Source organism: Lissotriton helveticus, chromosome 3_1, assembly GCF_964261635.1.
Source record: "Lissotriton helveticus chromosome 3_1, aLisHel1.1, whole genome shotgun sequence".
NCBI classification, from domain to species: Eukaryota; Metazoa; Chordata; class Amphibia; order Caudata; family Salamandridae; genus Lissotriton; species Lissotriton helveticus.
This window is the reverse complement of record NC_136061.1, coordinates 1942073542-1942092369: the sequence shown is the minus strand read 5'-3', so window position 1 is coordinate 1942092369 and position 18828 is coordinate 1942073542.

Sequence of the window (18828 nt, the reverse complement as noted above, 5' to 3'; positions counted from 1 at the left end):
TAGATTTCACTGCACCACTTCAATTAGGCTTTTTGCGGGGGGAATGCCCACCCTGCATACATTATACCTGATGCAGATATAATGTAGCTCAAGGCTTTACAAAGTGATGCATCCGTTTAGATGCGTCACATTGTAAATAGGGCACAACATGGTGCATTTTTTACGCTGCTGTGCTTTACAAAAAGTGACGCAACTGTAGCGCAAAAGTGCCGCAAGGCCTCATAAATGAGGCCCTCAGTGTTTTGTTAATTTGAGGGATGTTGCAGGAAATATGGGTACAGCAGTGGCTAACTGTGTTCAAGTTCTGTAGCTGAGAGCTGGCAGATATCCAGGTATCTATGGATTTTATGAATTTTATGTATTTGTATTTAGTCATTGAGAATCATGTTTTATTCCTATATTAAATTACCTATTTACCACTGACAGGTTGGCAATGGGGCAGCAAAGTGACTAAGCCTCCTACAGACTGCAACTGGACCAGTTCACTAGGAGCCAGAAAACAGTGTGTACTTGAGTGAGCTACTTTGTAATTGACTGGCTGCCTCTTAGATGTAGTATGCTGCAGGACACGGTCTAGTGTTTGTGCATTTAGTGATTCTACCAGTCACTCCTTGAGGGCTGGCTACTACACTCACCCCACACCCAGCCATCAGAGGTGTCAATGGTCAGGTGGCCATGCTAATAAAAAGGGCCGGGTGCATGGGCCCTAGGACAGTTCAGATAGTACCACTATGTGTCCATGTTGTTATGTGCACTGCATGAGGTCCTAGGGCCCTAACTATTACAATATGCCGCTTCACAGCCGGCCAATTACCAAGCAGCTCACACCGCAACTGTACCGGCTCACGAGGAACCAGAATACAGTGTGAGCACTTGAGTGAGCTACTTTGTAATTGACTGTCTGCCCCATATACAGCTTAACAGCCGGCCAATTACCAAGCCGCTCACTCAAAGGAGAACCAAGGCACAGTAAGCCTTGCAATGGAGACAGTTGTGTCTTCTGACTAAAGGTGGGACTGAACACAGGTTTGGTAGCGTCTGGAGCTACCTACCAACTGTTAGCCACTCTGATTACATCCGTCCTGAAGGTATACGTCTTCACCAATTGAATTAGATGTTGAAATTTCACACAGAAACCATTGTATTAATTAATGTATTTTAATTTCTTCGAATTAGAATATTTTGTTTTGTCCTCTGAATAGTACTGATTGCATATGATTCAACTGTGCAGTATATCCGTGGAACGTGCATACATTCCTAAGTAACAACCAAGAACTGCACCTCTGTAAGTATCTTCATTTCATTTCTGAACAGTATTGTTTGCAGAGACATGGATGTTATCTTTGTGCAGTCTGTAGCCCATAATGGCGTAGCATTTTAGAGCAGGTACTGAAGGGTAAAGCCCTTCCACTTCTTGACTGACTGCCCACGAAACCTCGCAGCTTTTTTTCTGAATTTTTGAAAAACATTACAAAAGTTGTCAGTTTTCTTCTGCTTCTCTCATGAAGACACATCTTAGAGGGGGGGAGGGTTGGACTTACACATCTATCCGTACTCGCAATTCACACCCCTGGCGTCTATCATAATTTGCCAACCCTCCCTGCTTCGGATTGACTGACCGAAATCCTTGAAGAATATGGGGAACAAAAAGGTCCACCTCAAAGAGGTACTGTGTATATCCTGTTGTTACTGGAATATACACAGTGTGTTAAAATACCCCTCACACACCAAAAGGGCCCTTGGTGTCATGCTTCATCATCGGGGTCTTCCCGCCCGGCTGCCGGACGGGGCAGTGCTGCGACAAGCGAATACGCTGGAGCACCTTTTAAATGTGGGTGCTATGTGAGTGAGTTGGAGTGAGTGTCAGTAGGGTCAGGGGTGATTAAGAAAGGTGATGTTAAAAAATACCTGGCCTAGTGATAGAACAAACTATTTAATAAACACTGGCTGATATCAATAAAAATTGTGGTGTCGGAAAGGGTAAGCGGGTTAGTGGGCTTACTTTCCTGTGTGGGTCAACATGTTTCGGGGCATCAAGCCCCTTCGTCAGGACCGGGTTCAGATCCCCCTGTCACTCACTAATGTCTTGCCACAAATAAAGTGTATGTACAAAAAGTGCAGTGGTGATAAAGTTTATCAATGTGTATAGATATATAGTTTATATTTATACATTTCCCTAGCTAGTGCTACAAATACTGATGAAGTATGCTTGGGAAGATGAGGAATAATGCCCCATGAGCCAACACTGGACAGAAGGGTATTTGAGGGTCCAATCAGCCCCCAGCCTCGATGTGCTTCCTCCTCAGTCCGTGGCTTCCGTGATTGTGACAATCCAGGTATTTTTTAACATCACCTTTCTTAATCACCCCTGACCCTACTGACACTCACTCCAACTCACTCACATAGCACCCACATTTAAAAGGTGCTCCAGCGTATTCGCTTGTCGCAGCACTGCCCCGTCCGGCAGCCGGGCGGGAAGACCCCGATGATGAAGCATGACTCCAAGGGCCCTTTTGGTGTGTGAGGGGTATTTTAACACACTGTGTATATTCCAGTAACAACAGAATATACACAGTACCTCTTTGAGGTGGACCTTTTTGATTATCGTTACTTTTGCAAGAGGAGGACGTGCCCACCTCGGTGCTACCCAGCACCACCTCTTCTCTCCCTCTTTTTGATTTCCTCGGAATATGGGGAACACCCACAGCAACACCCATGGAACGCCCCTTCAGCGCAAAGTGCTGCGTTTGAAGGGGCCGTATTAACAAGGAAAGGAAAAGCCACGCAGGGTGCCTTTACCTGTCCTTGTAAATATGGAAGAGCCCCCTGCGCCACCAGTATGTCACGAAAAGTGACGTACTGGTGTGGCAGGTGGCTTGTAAATCTGCCCCTTGATTTGAATCAGGGAAAGCTGCAGGAATTCACAAATGCATTTCTTTCTTTCTGTCTCTATACCCCTTTCTTACTTGTGTTGTGCACCTCTCTCATTCACCCTAACACTTTATGCCCCTCTCTCTAGTTACTCATTTTTCTCTCTATTTCTTTCCCTCTCCTTGGTGTCTCTCATTGTACTTATGTGCTTCACCCAGTTTCTCACATTTTCCCTCTCTATTTTCCTATCTTTTTCTCTGTCTACAAATCCCTGTCTCTCTTCCACTCCTGTCTCCCTGTGGGATCTTTCTTCACGTATTTGTGTATCTCTTATGCCCTTTTTCATCCTGTCATTTTGTATCTCTCCTTGAAGTTTTATTTCATTTCTCTGTCTTGCAAAACTTCCTTTTTCTTCCTGTCTTGCTGTCAGCCTCGTTCCCGTCCCTCTAACCCTTGCATTTCTTTGTACAATACCTAATGTTATATTCTTATGTGTCCCCTTTATTGCTTTGCTGCAGACAGTAATGGAAGGCCCTCCTGTACCTGGAGGCAGTGTTTAAACCAAAGGAGAATCCACGGGTGGAACTTCCTTCACCATTCCATCCCTTAGATGAAGGAAATTCCACTGGTGGATTGTTATTTACATTCAGCGTAAGCTCCCGGAACGCCAACAACCTCTAAACTAAGCGCTAGACTGAGGGAGCAAATTAGGACAGTGCATGTGAGGTTGTAACCATAGACCAAGAAATGTTTGACACCCACTACTGCCTTCCTCTACTCTCTATCATTTCCTTTGTCATTAATTGTTTTCCCTAGTTTTATATAGCACAAACTCTACCCAAAGGTATTGGAGCAGTTTACATAGACACATCCATTTTATTTAGGCTTGGGAGATTACTTAATTTGCCTAGAATCACAGGATATTGAGCCAAAGCTGAGAATCAAACCTGGCTCCCATGTTCCAAAGTCTCTTCACTGTCTTCCATCACTTCTTCTCCCTAATTTCTTCCCCCTCACTCCCGCCATCTGTCTGCATATCTAGCACTCTTATTCTCTCTCCTCTCCTCTCCTCTCCTCTCCTCTACCTTTCCTTTCTTCCTCACTTGATTTCCTTTTCATCTTCACATATTTTTGTCATTCTACTCCACTCTGCTGTATCACTTCTCCTTTTGTCTCCACATTGCTCTCCTCGCTCAACCCATTTTGTTACTGTCCTGCCATCTCTGTTCTCCCTTCCCTCTGTCATTTTGGTCCTGAATTAACTTTTTCATGAGAAGGACAGGAATGCGCTGTATCAAATAGATAAGACGCAGTTGTGACCTTTTGTTTTGACGTAGGGCAGCGCAGCAACTAGCTGCACTGCCCTATGTAAAAACCTCATGAATGAGGCCCTGTGTTTCCATCTACTGTAAGGTGGCCCTTCTGGAGATCACCAGTGTTGCTCTATGTCCCTACAGGAAATAACTAGGGCCAATTATAAGAATATGTTGCCCACTTTGTTACTTGTCAGTCATATGTAAGTACCCAGAATGCAAATCTCTAGCATTTGCAGGTCGCATCTGTTCAAAGTGACCCCCATGTCCCCTAACCATAGTCTAGAATCTCATCACTATAGGACAGCTCCACACCATGTGGATAAAGTTTGTGTCTGTCATGGCCCAGCCAGGGCAGCGCATATCGTCCAATTGCATAATAATGTTTAACCTATGTGAAGTGAGATAAGTACTGTGTAAGAAGTTGAACTGCGTTTATTTGTAGTGTGTGTTCCATTGTACTCTGTGTACCCTCTGCATGGCCTGCTTCCATTCCTTTCCTCTGAACCCTCTTCCCGGATCAATTTCCTCATTGCGTCTCTAATGGTAGTAGGTTGTCTGTTACCATGGACATGGTAGTTTGATAGATCCATGAAGCAAGTCTGCGTCTTCCACCAAAAGTTAGCCAAGTCTGCACCAGTTATGTATGGGTGGCTGCGGCGAGCCTGTCTCCCAAAGATGGTTTACCAGCGTCATTAGTGCAGCATACCTCAGGAATTCCATCGTTGACCGGCTATCTTCCCTAGCTAGCTCAAGTTACAAGCCATGCCTTCAGCATAGCAGTCTACCACTGTTTCTAGTCCTGCTGCAATCCACTCACGCATCCTGCGTTCCATGAAGAATCCTCCCCCAAGCATGGGAATGCATACAATGGGAAGGGTGGGCGCATACAACTGGCGGTGTTTGGTCCTTCGAACCACTAATTTCCAGCAACAGTTTGCTATGATGAGTAGATCCGAACCCTAGCCGCCCTCAGTCATACTCCCAGTAACAATTGCACAAGGTGCCTGTATGGCATGTGTCTCCCACTTCCCACAGGTCCACTGTGTTGCATCGTAGAGCTTGCAGTACATCTCCCAGGTTCCCTTCCCTCGTATCCACTCTTGAGTGATACACCTGAGCCCTAGGTACCTGAGAACTCGGGGCAAGAGGGGTCCATTCAATTATGTATTGGGACTCATTTTGCAATGAGCCCTGGGACACCGGAAACTCCCAGGATTTATTCCAGTTAAAATGTAGTCCATTGACCCTCCCCAGAGTATCCAGGATCCCTATGTTCTAAGAAACTCCTGTATTTGTGTCTCGGAGGCACAGGAGCATGTTGTCTGCATACAGTGAGTCAATGTGTTCTGCGTTCCATAGTAGGATCCCCTTTCCTGCGTCTGCACTACGGAAACAAAGGGCTGTACTGCCAGTGCAAATAGCAGAGATTGAGGACAGCCCTGTCGCGTCCCCCTTTGTACATCAAATGCATCCTATATGCACTGGCCTGTGCTCGGGCACCTGGGTATAGCAGAGCTACCCATTTATTCCATCCCAGCCCCAGGTTCATGTAGCGCGTTAGCGCTCTCAAGTACCCCCAGTCCAGAGTATAAAATCCATTGCTGCATAATTCTATAGACAGTATCAGAGCAGAGACACGATGCTGTGGCTGGGTATATTACAGTAACCTGAGCAGGTGCCGGATATCAAAGGAGGTACTGGGTTGAGGGATGATGCCATTCTGGTTGTGATGGACCAATTCAGCTGTGGAAGTAACTGGGTAGCCAATACTTCGCTGAGGATTATAGAGAGTGGCCCATGATCCGACACGTCTTGAGGATCACCCTTAGGTTTGAGGAGAGCCACGATAAGGCTTCACTAGTAGTGTCCAGTAGAGAGCCACTTTCCTGCAGGGCTCTCGCTTACATCACAGCCAGTCGGGCAGAAGAAAAGTAGTATAGGCGTGTTAGAATTCAACTAGTAGTCCATCTGTCCCCTGGATTCTTCAACAAGCCATTTTCACTATGGCCCGCTTGATTTTCTGTTTTGGGATGGGTCTCCACAGGGCTTCACCCTCTGATGTACCCAATTGAGTCAGATGTGCCCTAGCGAGGAAAGCCTCTACCTCCTCAACAGGCACCTGAGAATGCTCACTATATAGATCACGATAGTGATTGACAAAAGCGTTGTGAAAATTGCGCTGGGAGAACACAGCATCACCCAACGCGTTTCGGATGGAGGAAACTGGACAACCATGATCAACAGGCTCGATAAGCCGCCCAGTAGTCTGCCCACACTGCCACCCTCTGTATGATTAACATGCATGTAATCTCAGGTCTGCAGCACACACAGCCATTTTAGGGTAGTTGCCGGTTTTTCCAGTACGGCTGCAATTCTGGGTTTAACCAAAGGGTCCATGGGTTGGGTCTCCTCTTGCACGTGGAGAGAATTCTCAATATCTGTTAACTCATTCTTCTACCCTTTCTGGACCCCCTACCACCTGATCAATACAGAACCCCGTAAGACTACTTTGAATGCCTCCCATTCCATGTTGGGGTACCAGGCGGTGCCTTTGTTAGTTTGGAAATGTTTCTTAACAGTTTCACCCAGAAGGTTCCGAAAAGCAGGCTCACCTAGCAGGAGGCTTGAAGTCCCCATGTAGGGTTGGGAGCTCGCATCTAGCCCCAAGCTGTCTTTAGGAGCAGGGGGTTATGATCTGACTCAGTGTGGGTTAGGTATTCTATGCGTGCTATATAATTCACTAGGTCATTCGTTCTCTTGATTTTGTATGGCGCAACGTGCAAATCATGAACCAGTGAATAAAGAGTCTATTTTGGCTCACCCTGTGCTGTAGTCTCCAAGTATACATGAATCCCCAGTATCAGGCCCACTCTTGGAATCCCACTGTCAGTTTTATCACGGATGCATCTGCCTATGGTGGTACTGATTTGTCAATGTGTATGTCTTCCACACTATTATACTCGCCTCCTAGGAATATGGGCAAGCTCAGATTGGCCGTTAGGAATGGCATAGGCATGCCAAGGAATGAGGTTGTCCGGCATTCAGGGTATATATGCAAGCAATATTATCAGTAAGCCATCAAGGCTCACCTGGAGTAGGAAATATTTGTCCTCTTTTTCTATATTCACGGTATATGGGCTCAATCGACATACCCAGTCTGACCCATATCAGTGTCCCCCATGCATAATTAGTAAACCCAGTGGGGTGTACATGCCCCTCCTTCTCCTGTGAATTCTGGGTCTTTCCTCTCCCACTCAGTGTATCTCTTGAAGAAACATAGGAGGATATGTGCAAGGAAGTGGAGGAGAGAGGCGTTGCCCTTCTTGGCTTAACGCCTCTCAAAATGAATGGTTGTTGCGGTGGAATGCCCACCGCAACACCCACTGCCCACCCCTTTCACGCTAACCATAGCGTGAAAAGGGGCCTTATGTACAAGGCAGCGTTAAGCCACTTTAAGTGGCTTAACGCTGCCTTGTACATAAGGCGGAACCCCTATCGCCACCACAATGTCACTATAGGTGACATTGTGGTGGCGATAGGGGCTAGTACATATGCCCCCAATTTCCAACCTACCACGCTTTAAGTATTGCAGTGTTTTGTGTCGCTTCCTAGTGGAGCTCATCCCTCGCACGTTCCAGGTGACAAAGATGTGATTAATCATGGTTGGCGTCAGTGCGATGATCGTGTCTGTTTTCCCCCCTCGGGCCGCGGGGGCAGGTGATAATTTGATACACGCGGTGAGTAATAAAGTGTAGGTGGGCGGGTGCTCTGAGAGAAAAAGGAAACAATAGGAAAAACTCCCCTATCTCAGGTCAGCAGTGCTATGAAATTCCATCCAAAATGAAAAGTTACAACAAAAATTTGGTTAAAGAGAAGGAATTGTGACCAATCAGCAATTAATATTCCAAGGGAAAAATATGTGAGGGTACATGGCCATTCAAAGCGTCCTCCTCCTGGCTTCCTCCCGGCCAACCATGTAACAGCACAATATATGGATCTCAAATGCCGCATTTATAGGTGTGAGGCTAGGAGTCATGTCACCAATGCAGCTTCATTCAAACCAAATAGAGGGGGATACTTGTCCATTAGTGCCATGTGCTTAAAGCTCTGTTGCAGTAGGGGGAACTCCGAGTTTGTCTCCAGTCTGGGACGTTACATGTGGAGGCACTGTAGCCTCTACCAATGTCACCTCTAAGTCCGAGCTGTCCGTGAGCATCTCTGAGATCCTATCATTGGGCGTTCTTTGCAATAGCACACCATGAAGAAGTTTGCAGTATGTAGTAAATCTGCTGTCTCCTTCTTCACTTAGTGTCTGGTCTGGACAGTCCCCGAGAGCATGCTCCATCTTGACACCCCTGATGCTGTGGTAATGGAGGGCGGGTCCAAATGGTGTCTTTCAGTGCAGTTTGATGCCATGTCCAAGACATTTCCAGGCGCTGCCGGGGGTGTTAAAGAACAAGGCCTGATCATCCACCATGATTTTCAGCTTGGCTGGGAACAACAGTGCATTTTGCAGTTCTGCCTCCCTCAGTGCTTTCTTGACCTCTAGGATGGAAGCCTTTTTGATCATATAAATGGTATAATCTGAGAAGATGGCCATGGTGGCATTGTCCACCTGGAAATGGCCTACTGTGCTACAATATGAAGTCTCTGTCCCAATAATATAATAGGCGTGCCCATTGAAGTGTATCTTGGGCCACGCAGGTCTTGTGAGCACTCCGTGCGCTGTTTCTATGGCAAAGAAGTAAGAGAGGCCCCTCAATCGCCTGCTGCATCTCCAGAAATGCCACCATGTCTGTTTCTGCGACTGCGCCACTCTGTGTCTTCAGCATGTCTCTCAAGAATGTCAACCCAGTTCATAAGATCCATTCTCTGACCCTGCGATGTTGCCATGGTTGGCTTAAGAACACCAAGTGTGTCCTCATGGTGCTTGAGCTTGGTGGCCATCTTGTGATGGTAATAATCTCAGAGGACCAGGGCCACCTAGTCAATTTCATGTTGCTAGATTTTGCATGATTTGTTGATTGCTTCTAATATGTGGGTCAGTGATACAGCAGGGTCTCTTTTGCTGTGTTGAGGGGAGCAGCCAGGGCACGTCATCCTTCAGATGAGGCGAGGTACTCTCTGCATCAGAATGGCTACTCAGTGCAGATCCCTTTAGCATTCTTGTGCATCCCATTATGCCAAAATATATGGGTCAACAGTGCCACCTAAGGTCCTGGTAGTGGACCACAATATTTAGGGAGGTGCTCACAGGGTGTTTCCAGTAAAGTCATTGTGTCAGCACCAAGTAGTGCTAGGAGTAACAAGGGTCATTCTCAGGTGGACACCCCAAAAGTCCAGTGACATAGAGATGTTGAGTGATAGTGGACTGCAGAGCCTCCTAACGATTTTGAGGGCCAGGCTGAGACCATGCTCAAGGTATATAAGTGACTTTGCCACTGTGAGTGTCCCTATGAGAGAACTGACAAAGTGAGACGTTCCGTTTGAATGGTCATCTGAATGTGACTGAAGTTTAAAAAAAATAAAACATGGATTTGAAAATGCAACTAAAGTTGCTTACTTTGTTCTGAAATTGCATACAGAAATTGTGGTGGATGCTAGCTCTTTAGGGTTGCGATCCATCCATGCTGCAGAATCCTTACAAGTATTATGTAATATGATGGGTGGTGCTGGTAATAACATTTGTGACCCAGCGCATCAGTTAACGGTTGCATTCTGAAGAATAAAGACGTGCACTACAGAGCTCTGTGTGTGGCGTAGTGATTTGGACGCTACTAGGCTCAGGATGACTATACAACTGGCGATAGTGCTCTCCCTGCCATGTGCACCTCAGTTGAAGTGAAGCAGTCGATGTTTGGCGTTTGTGGAGTCAAAGCGCCACACCAGCCAGTACACGGCTTTCGAAGAAGACAAAGGCCCCACGGAATGTTCAATCACAGTCGGCCTGAAACCCGCTTCTAAGTCCGACAGAAGAGGGACTGTTCCGTAGCATAACACAGAGCCAGCACACATACAGTTCAATTGCGCCAAAGGCATCTAAAACTAGGTACAGAGAAGCACAGAAGGCTTCGATAGCCAGGTACAGAAGCGCGCCAAAAGCAGCAGCATCCAGGCACTAAAAAACACTAAAAGCAGTGAAAATCAGGTATGATGCAGAGGATTGAGAATGCTGATGACCATGTACAGGAGACAAAATAGCTACTCACTGCCAAAGATGAAAAAGAGGCCATATGACATCAGATTTGCTGCGATTATGCTGATGCAAGCATGTGGCTGGGGCTTATATAAGGTATGAATGGAGGTGGTTCAAGCGGGTAGCAGACGGCGCTGAAGAGGGCCCTACCCTCAATGTCAGTAAGGTCCACAACTGGCCATGATGCCCCTGTTTTCCTGAAACGGCTGCTTCCATTTGATACTGTGAAAAAAGCACAATATTGGTGCCATTAAGACGACATGAATTGAAACATTTGATGATTTAATCGACTCGCTAGAAGAAACAATTGACAAAAAGATAATAGGTTATGTAAAGAACCTTTCAGGTGACAGAGTGAAAATACTGATAAAATACCACAAGTTGATGAAACATCTTACTGTCAGATTAAGGTGGCATTAGAAATCAATTTAAAACCAATGCCGAATGTCGACTACGAAAGGTACATTGTCAACCAAGCCAGGCAGCAAATTGGAGAAACGATGGATGAGTTTGCTGATAGGCTTGAGGCCTTTAAGAAGCATTGCAGATACAATGAACTCAATGATGAAGAAGCCATCCATCTCAGGGTCATCAATGGTTGTCTTTCTGACTTGTTTAGACGATGTATGCTGCGCGAGACACTACTCGTGGCTGTGAGAGCAAAAGAACGTTCTGATTGACAAGCTGCTGATATGGAGGCTGGAGTAGCCCAGAGTGAATCAGCATTGAGCATGAAAAGTAGGTAGAGACAAGGTCGACTGCCATAAAATGATGTCTACAAAGAAAATGAAATGGTGTTTCTGATGCGGATTCTACTTACCGCATTAAGGAAAATGTTCCGCCATTGCACAAACATGCAAAGGCTGCGGGAAAGAAAAAAATTTGATAATGGTTTGCAAAGTGAAAGAGAAACTAAGTGCACAATGAAGAGGCGGGAAATGAGCGCCCGAAAGTTCCAGAAGCATTCTAGCCACTTCCACAAGGCCAAACAACAACATTGACTAGACCAAGTGGAAACGAAATGAAGTTGATCGTTATCAAATCCATTGTCCAACAGTTTATTGACGCCATCATTGAATGACGAAGAAACAAATGGATGTGCAATGGTAATGTCAGTCACAGATCGATGTGTGCATGTAAGATTAGTCGCTTGCATGAAAAAACACAAGTGTGAAAAGAATTACTACATGAATCAACAAAGTTCTTTTGGACATTGTCCTAAAATCACACTCAATATGAATGGATGACCTACACCTTTCATTATAGACAGTGGTGTGTCGATAAACATCATGCTGGCAGAAAAGTACAAAGAACTGTCTCCGATACTATGTCTCATGCCATCAAGAGCCAAGGTGTATACTATGGTAGCTTCTACACCCTTGTGGAGTAAGAGATCTTTTGTAGTGATCATGCAGCACAAGAAAACATCAGTGCAAGCACCAATTCATGTACTCCAAGGCACTTTGTTTTTTTTAGTTTTTTTTTATTATAAACTTTTATTGACATTCAAGCGGAAATACACAGCACTGTGCCTACAACCGTATACGGCCGGCAGCGATACACATTCTTTGACTTATTAGGAGTTACAGGTGATGTGAACATAAAGAGGGTGATCAAGAGCAACTAATAGCGATGTAATATAGTAGCAATCCTATTGCAGCAGGTCAAAGCAGTAGGGGATCTGTATTGGAGTGATTGTCGATGGCAAGAAAGTTCATGGCATAGTGCAATTAGAAACCAGAGCAGCATAATAGTTAGCAACAGAGTAAAGTCCCAATCCACCACGTGATCCAGGGAGGTCTCCCGATGGGGGAAAAATCACAATCAGATATTACAGTGGAGTGACTAAGGATCAAGGCTTACTCCAAGGCACTTTGTTGAGTGCATACTTATAAAATGTTGGCACTGCTGCTGTCATGGGACTGATTTGTATTAAATACAACTTGAGTGGTCATTCTGAAATAGTGAGTCAGTTCCCTACAATGTTTTATGAACCTGGGAAACTTAAGACAATGAAGGTACAGCTTCACAATAATGAAGCTATACGCCTTGTTGCACAGCGACACCGGCGAATTGCTTTTCACTTATAGGAAGCTGTTGAGAAAGAACTAGGAACAATGTTAAAGCATAAAATCATCACCAGTTGACTGACACCGTGGGTGTTACCATTTGTCGAGGTGCCAAAAAAGGGCATTGATGGTTCAGTGCACATTTCTGTTGACATGTGACAGGCCAACAAAGCAATCAAAAGAGAAAGACATTCAGGTCCATACATTGTGGACATGATCATGCAGCTGAATAGTGCCAAAGTCTTCTTCCGTCTTGATCTGAACAACGGTTACCATCCATTTGAACTGAAGAAAATGGTAGGTACATCACTACTTTTTTAACACATAAAGGTTTGTTCAGATATAAAAGACTCAGTTTTGGTGTGTTGTGAGCTGCATAAAAAGTTTCAAGATGTCATTTATAGAGTAATTCAGCCTTTCACACATGCTTTTAACTACAGTGATGATATACTGGTGTTTTTAGCTACACAAAAGGAAAAGCACTCACACAAGTATGCTGTCTGCTTGTTGATGCAGGTTTCCAACTAAAATCTGAGATGTGTGAATTTCACATAGACATATTCTTTGGGAATATTTTCTCTGAAAGGGGGATGACTCCTGACCCCGAAAAGATACAAGCAATGTCATCTACTGGCCCTATGGAAGTGTGACCATGCTGCGATCCTTCCTGGATATGGCCAGCTACTGCTCCAGGTATATCAGTGACTTTGCCACTGTGAGTGTCCCTATGAGAGAACTAACAAAGTGAGATGTTCCGTTTGAATGATCATCTGAATGTGACTGAAGTTTAAAGAAAATAAAACATGCATTTGAAAATGCAACTAAAGTGGCTTATTTTGTTCTGAAATTGCATACAGAAATTGTGGTGGATGCAAGCCCTATAGGTTTGGGATCTATCCTTGCCCAACATAACTGACATCCCGTTGCTCAGAGACACCTTGTGCTTATGCTAGCCAGAGTATATCTCAGACTGAACGTGCTAATTCTCAACTGGAGCAAGAAATCTTTTTATATGGAAAGTAGTTCAGCCTTGTTACAGATCATCAAACATTGCTTACCATTTTTGAAAATGTGAAAGCCAAGATACCCCCTTGCATCAAGAGGTGGGGGTTGCATCTGCAGGAATATGATTACACTACAGCATCATAGCGCAAATCCAAAGCCACTGAGGCCTACAGCAATTTCATAGTACAGTCAAGTGTGCCTGAAGCTCTTTCTATTGTGCACAAACCAGGGAATTATCAAAACCCTGCAGACTACTTTTCACAAGTGCCGATACAACATCATAGCGCAGATCCAAAGCCACTGAGGCCTACATCAATTTTATAGTACAGTCAAGTGTGCCTGAAGCTCTTTCTAATGAACAATTCTGACAGCTACCGATACTAACAAAGACATGTTTAAGCTCAAGGAAATCATCACAACACAATCATGGAAGATGTTGAATACCAGAAATTCAAAAATGTTTGTGAAGAACTTTCTGTTACACATGATGGTGTTATACTACAAGCTGCAAAAATAGCTATCCCTCAAAGCCTGAGACAGCAGGTGAATGAACTGGCGTATGAATGACATCATGGTATTGCTGCAACTAACAGAGCCCTCGGGGATCGAGGGTGTTTTCCGTGCATTGACGAATGAGGTCAAAGGGAGCTTAAAACTTGTCACCTGTGCAATTGCCTGTCTTCCAAAATGACTCAGCACCCATTGAACATGTCCGCTCTACTTGAGCAAGCTTAGGAAAGGATTGCTATTGATTTCTTTAGACCTCTCAACAATGGACATCATATCATGTTAGTTGTCAATGAGAACTCATGTTTTCCTCTAGTGGAAGATTTATCATAAACCCCACACAACAGTTTCATCGAAAGGCTAGATGACATTTTCACAGCATGGGGTGTTTCTCCATTCTCAAATCTGACAATGGTCCACCCTTCAATATCAGAGAGTTCAAAGACATTATTATTCGTTTGAGCACCAAAAATCTGAAAAGTACACCTTTCTGGCCACTAACAAATGTCGTTGTTGAACTATTTAGGAGTACTTTGAAAAAGGTGGTTTAGCGTCTTGTACCGGAGCACATCGACTTCAAGTCTGTTCTGTGCCCAGTCCTTCGTGCCTACCATTCCACTCCACATTCCACGAAAGGAGAATGTCCTGCCATTTTGCTGTTTGGTAGAGCTCTTGGAATGAAGTTATCTAAATGGACCACCAGCCATTCAGTAGACCCTAATGCTATTTTTATAACTGACACATCTTACAAATGCAAAAAGAAGGCCTATGCCGACAAGCACCAACATTCTCGTGACATGGTCTGCGACAAAGGAGACTGAGTTCTTGTTAAGCAAAAGTGAATTCACAAGATGGAACCTCCATTTGATGCCGAACCACTGAGAGTTGTGGCAAGCAAATGACATATGTTAAGTGTCCAATGACCTGGATAATCCATAATCAGCGACTCGTCACACTTTAAGCCTTTGCCTTGATGTTTGTCAGCTCCAGACCTTGCATGTGAGGCAAGTCCACCCGAGTGCCCATGTCAAACATCCAACTCTTCTCCAGAGATGCCAGATGAAGGTGCTCCTCCTCTATCTCATACAACTACATCTCGAAGGCTGATGTGAGCATGCTGATGACTCATTGAGGAATTGTAATGTGTATCTGTGTATATATATATATCTGTTGGTACTTTTTCTTTAACAAAGGGGGTGATGTCATGTCCTGTCTTTATGTGCATTAAGTCTCTATTGGCCCAGGGCAGACTCCTTACAAGTATTAAGTAATCTGATAGATGTGGTTAATATAGTTTGTGACTCAGCGTGTTCAGTTAATGGTTGCACTCTGAAGAATAAAGATGGGCACTACAGAGCTCCGTGTATGACATGGTCATTTGCATGCTTCCAGGCTGGGTAGGACGCCAGAGTAATATGTCTTAAATATTTAAACTAACAGTGTCATTTTTTTCAAGTCGTCAATCTTGTCATACAAGAAGTCTCAAGTTTCTAAAAATCTAACAAGGCAGCTCTTGTTTTTTCTTTAATACAGTTATTTCGACCTGTTGTCTCAGAAACACTGTTATAACACTGAAGTTAGACCCAAGAAGGAGTAAGGGGATCCATTAGCCTAGATTTACCGACTATGAGACACTGCTTGAAACTTTTCAGATCTAGTCTGACGCCTGGTGAATATTCTAAAGTAAGGAATTTGCTTCTAGAAATGTCTATCAGATTATTGAATTCATTTAAAATGTTTTCCGTTGTTAAAATGATGCAATAGATTGGATTTATTTAAGTGGAAATTCTGTTCTAACATTATTATGTACAGCACTAAATTTGATAGTAATAAGTTGTTGCTTTTAAACCATCATTTAAACAACGTATTTGCTTATTTTAGAAGGTGCAGTCCTGGTGCCTTGGTTGCAGTAGGAGGATGGATGGAGTGCATTACCTTTATAGAGCCTTTCAGTTTAACACAATAAATATATTCTGTGTATAACACTAAGAGTCAGGCATTTCAAGATAGAACAAAGGGGCATTTCGAAATAGAATCCCAAAACCTATTCTGTTTTTCTTACAATAAATCCAGTTTATGAAATAAAAATTATTGAGGAGCCAGAAATTGTATGGTCCTAGAAATCTTGACAAAAAGTGCTTCTACATTTTCTCTTATTAACATATTTCCCATTTCAGGAATTGTAAATGATGCACATTTTGCTAAATTCATTTGCACAATGCTATTTTTTCTTTACTTTTGATGTTATGGACAAAAAAGTTCTAATTCTTACCAGGGCTCAACGCTGCACTAGACGGCCCATCCACAGTCCCTACGGAGTTCCGCTTAACAGTTGGAAAATATATGCTTTAGTTTTTGCTAGTCATGATGCTCGGGTTGATAAAAAAATACTTTTAATATTTTCTTATTAACAAATGTTCCTTTTGTATCTCTACGAGCAAAGAAATAACTGGATGGATTATAAAATTTGGGTAGGATTGTCTTTTGGAGAAAAAGCAGGGAAAACAGGATATAAAGTGGCCTATTCACAAAGGTATTTGGGAAAACATGAAGTAGTACTCCTATACGCTTACCCGACTTTGTAAATTCACCCCCAAACATCTGACATGGGAATATTCATCTAGAATTAATACCAATAGAAAGGACTGTGTCCTCTTTGTACTTTAACTTTAACTAATAGGAAGTCGGAGATTTCGAGGCTGATTCACAAATGCACATAAAAGTATGTAGTTCTGTTGTAGTACTTCCTGTACTCATAAATGCTGCTGTGAATCGACCCCACACTGTGCTCCTTTCCTATATGAAAAGGCACAATGCTACAAATGACAAGACATACAGTTCATAGGCCTCTAAACATTATTTAATCAAACTTTTTGAGTGACAAAAAATAAAAGGTGTAAATTAATAAGCATATATACATTCTTTCTGAACAAGCATAGGGTCCCCTTATATTACAGTAGAAAGCATGTACAAAGCGTGTGGATTTCATTTTAAGGAGCTTTTTGACCGTTTGAAAACAAGCATGTTTGTGACATATCATGCAATAATTTATTCTTGTATGTTGGTTGCATTTTCATATGAAGATATGTGCAGACTCAGAAATCAGAATTGGTATGAATTAAAGGCATGAATGCATTTCTCTATATGAGATGATTCTGAGTGGATCGAGATGGACTGACCTATGGATATATTGGGAGGTTTCCCAACAGGTTATTAATTCTCACTGGGGAGTGCTTAGTTTGTGACTTCCACAGAAGTATTGCTCTTCCAGGAAATGTTCTTCTGTGCCAATGGCCCATTCTGACCCTTTGGTATACACCATCATCATTTGACGGCACAACTTAAGAGAGCGTGGAAAGGTTTTATACTTGATATGGAAATGTACCCCAACACTGTTCACGTTAGACTGCTTCCATTAGAATTTACACAACTGCAGAAAATACATCCATTTGAATCAAAATGGGCAGTTAATTACAAACTGACTTTTACCACTTTTAAGCAGAAGAATGCTTAAAAGTTGGTTGTTCTAGTCTCCTCTCCAGCCTCTCCTCGCCTCAGGACAGCAGTTTGCGCCAGGACACCCAAGGGTAACAGACGCGCTTAATAAAATAATTAACATAACATAACATAACTGATACCCAAAATTCTAAGAATAATAAAAAGGAAACTGAAAGACATCCCTGTCATGCAACTTTGTACCTGAAAGGTTGAATGATTGTTGATTATTGTGAGGCCAGTTCACCTACTAACAAATAGTTGAAGATGTCTGGGAAAAATACCTGAAGTTTTAGGCATCAGGCAGATGCTATGATGCTCCGCATGTTGACCAATGTAGACTGATTTTATTAGCTGGTAATTGCATGTATGAGAAGGTTAAAGATTAGATTTCCTTTGTTAGATCTATCACAACCAGTTACCTGCAGACCTCTGCTCATGAAAGTGAGCATTTCCGGCCCTTCTGGTACCCCCTTAAATCTAAGTTGTATAGCTTGAGTAGAATAATAGGTTCTTTAGATCTTCTATTGAGTGGTCACAAAGCTGGAGGCACTAGACGTTTGATTTTTCAACTAGCTATACTCTATAGTCTTAAGATTTATGAAAAAGTAAGTTTTACCATTATACAGTAACAGAACCATAGGCAACAAACAAGAACTCCTCAATAATGACTGCTTCATCAGAATAACATAATTGTGATGTTGTGTAAATAGAATAATCATACTTTTTGATAACAAAGTCGTGAAGTTGCCTATGAGATACAACACAGCCATTTATTTATTTGTGGGCTTTTCTAGAGTGCAGCGTACACTCTAAAAGAGTCTACCGGCAACATATGGATTGGATTAATGCAAGAAACTAGATGACCATGTATAAACCTATTTATCACATTTTCAGTGATCTCCTGAATTTGTTCAGGGACGATTATTTATGATTCTATAGAAAGAAAGTATTATTATATTATAACAGCACGACCCACCTACAGTGCATCTTAGTCAAGGAACTTAAAGCACAAAGTACATTTTTGGCTTCTTGTAACTTAACTGTACAAGTAGTTGCAAAATATATAACCTCACTTCCATATGGAGAAAACCATAAAAACTAGAGCTAGATCCTGTCCTGGTATTTTAGGGAGAGGCAGTACTTTTGTCAAAATGTTACAATGTAGTTATCCATTTAAATTACCTCCACATTTAGTAGTATTCAGGTACTTATATAGTAGAGTAAACATAATTAAATCCGTTCTTCCATTTTTGCAAAAAAAATCAGTGCTGTTTCAGGCATGTCACACAAAATATCCAGCTCCTGGACTATTGTTTATGAAAGACTGTCATAAAAACAATCTCATAAATTGCCAAATTCAATTTTC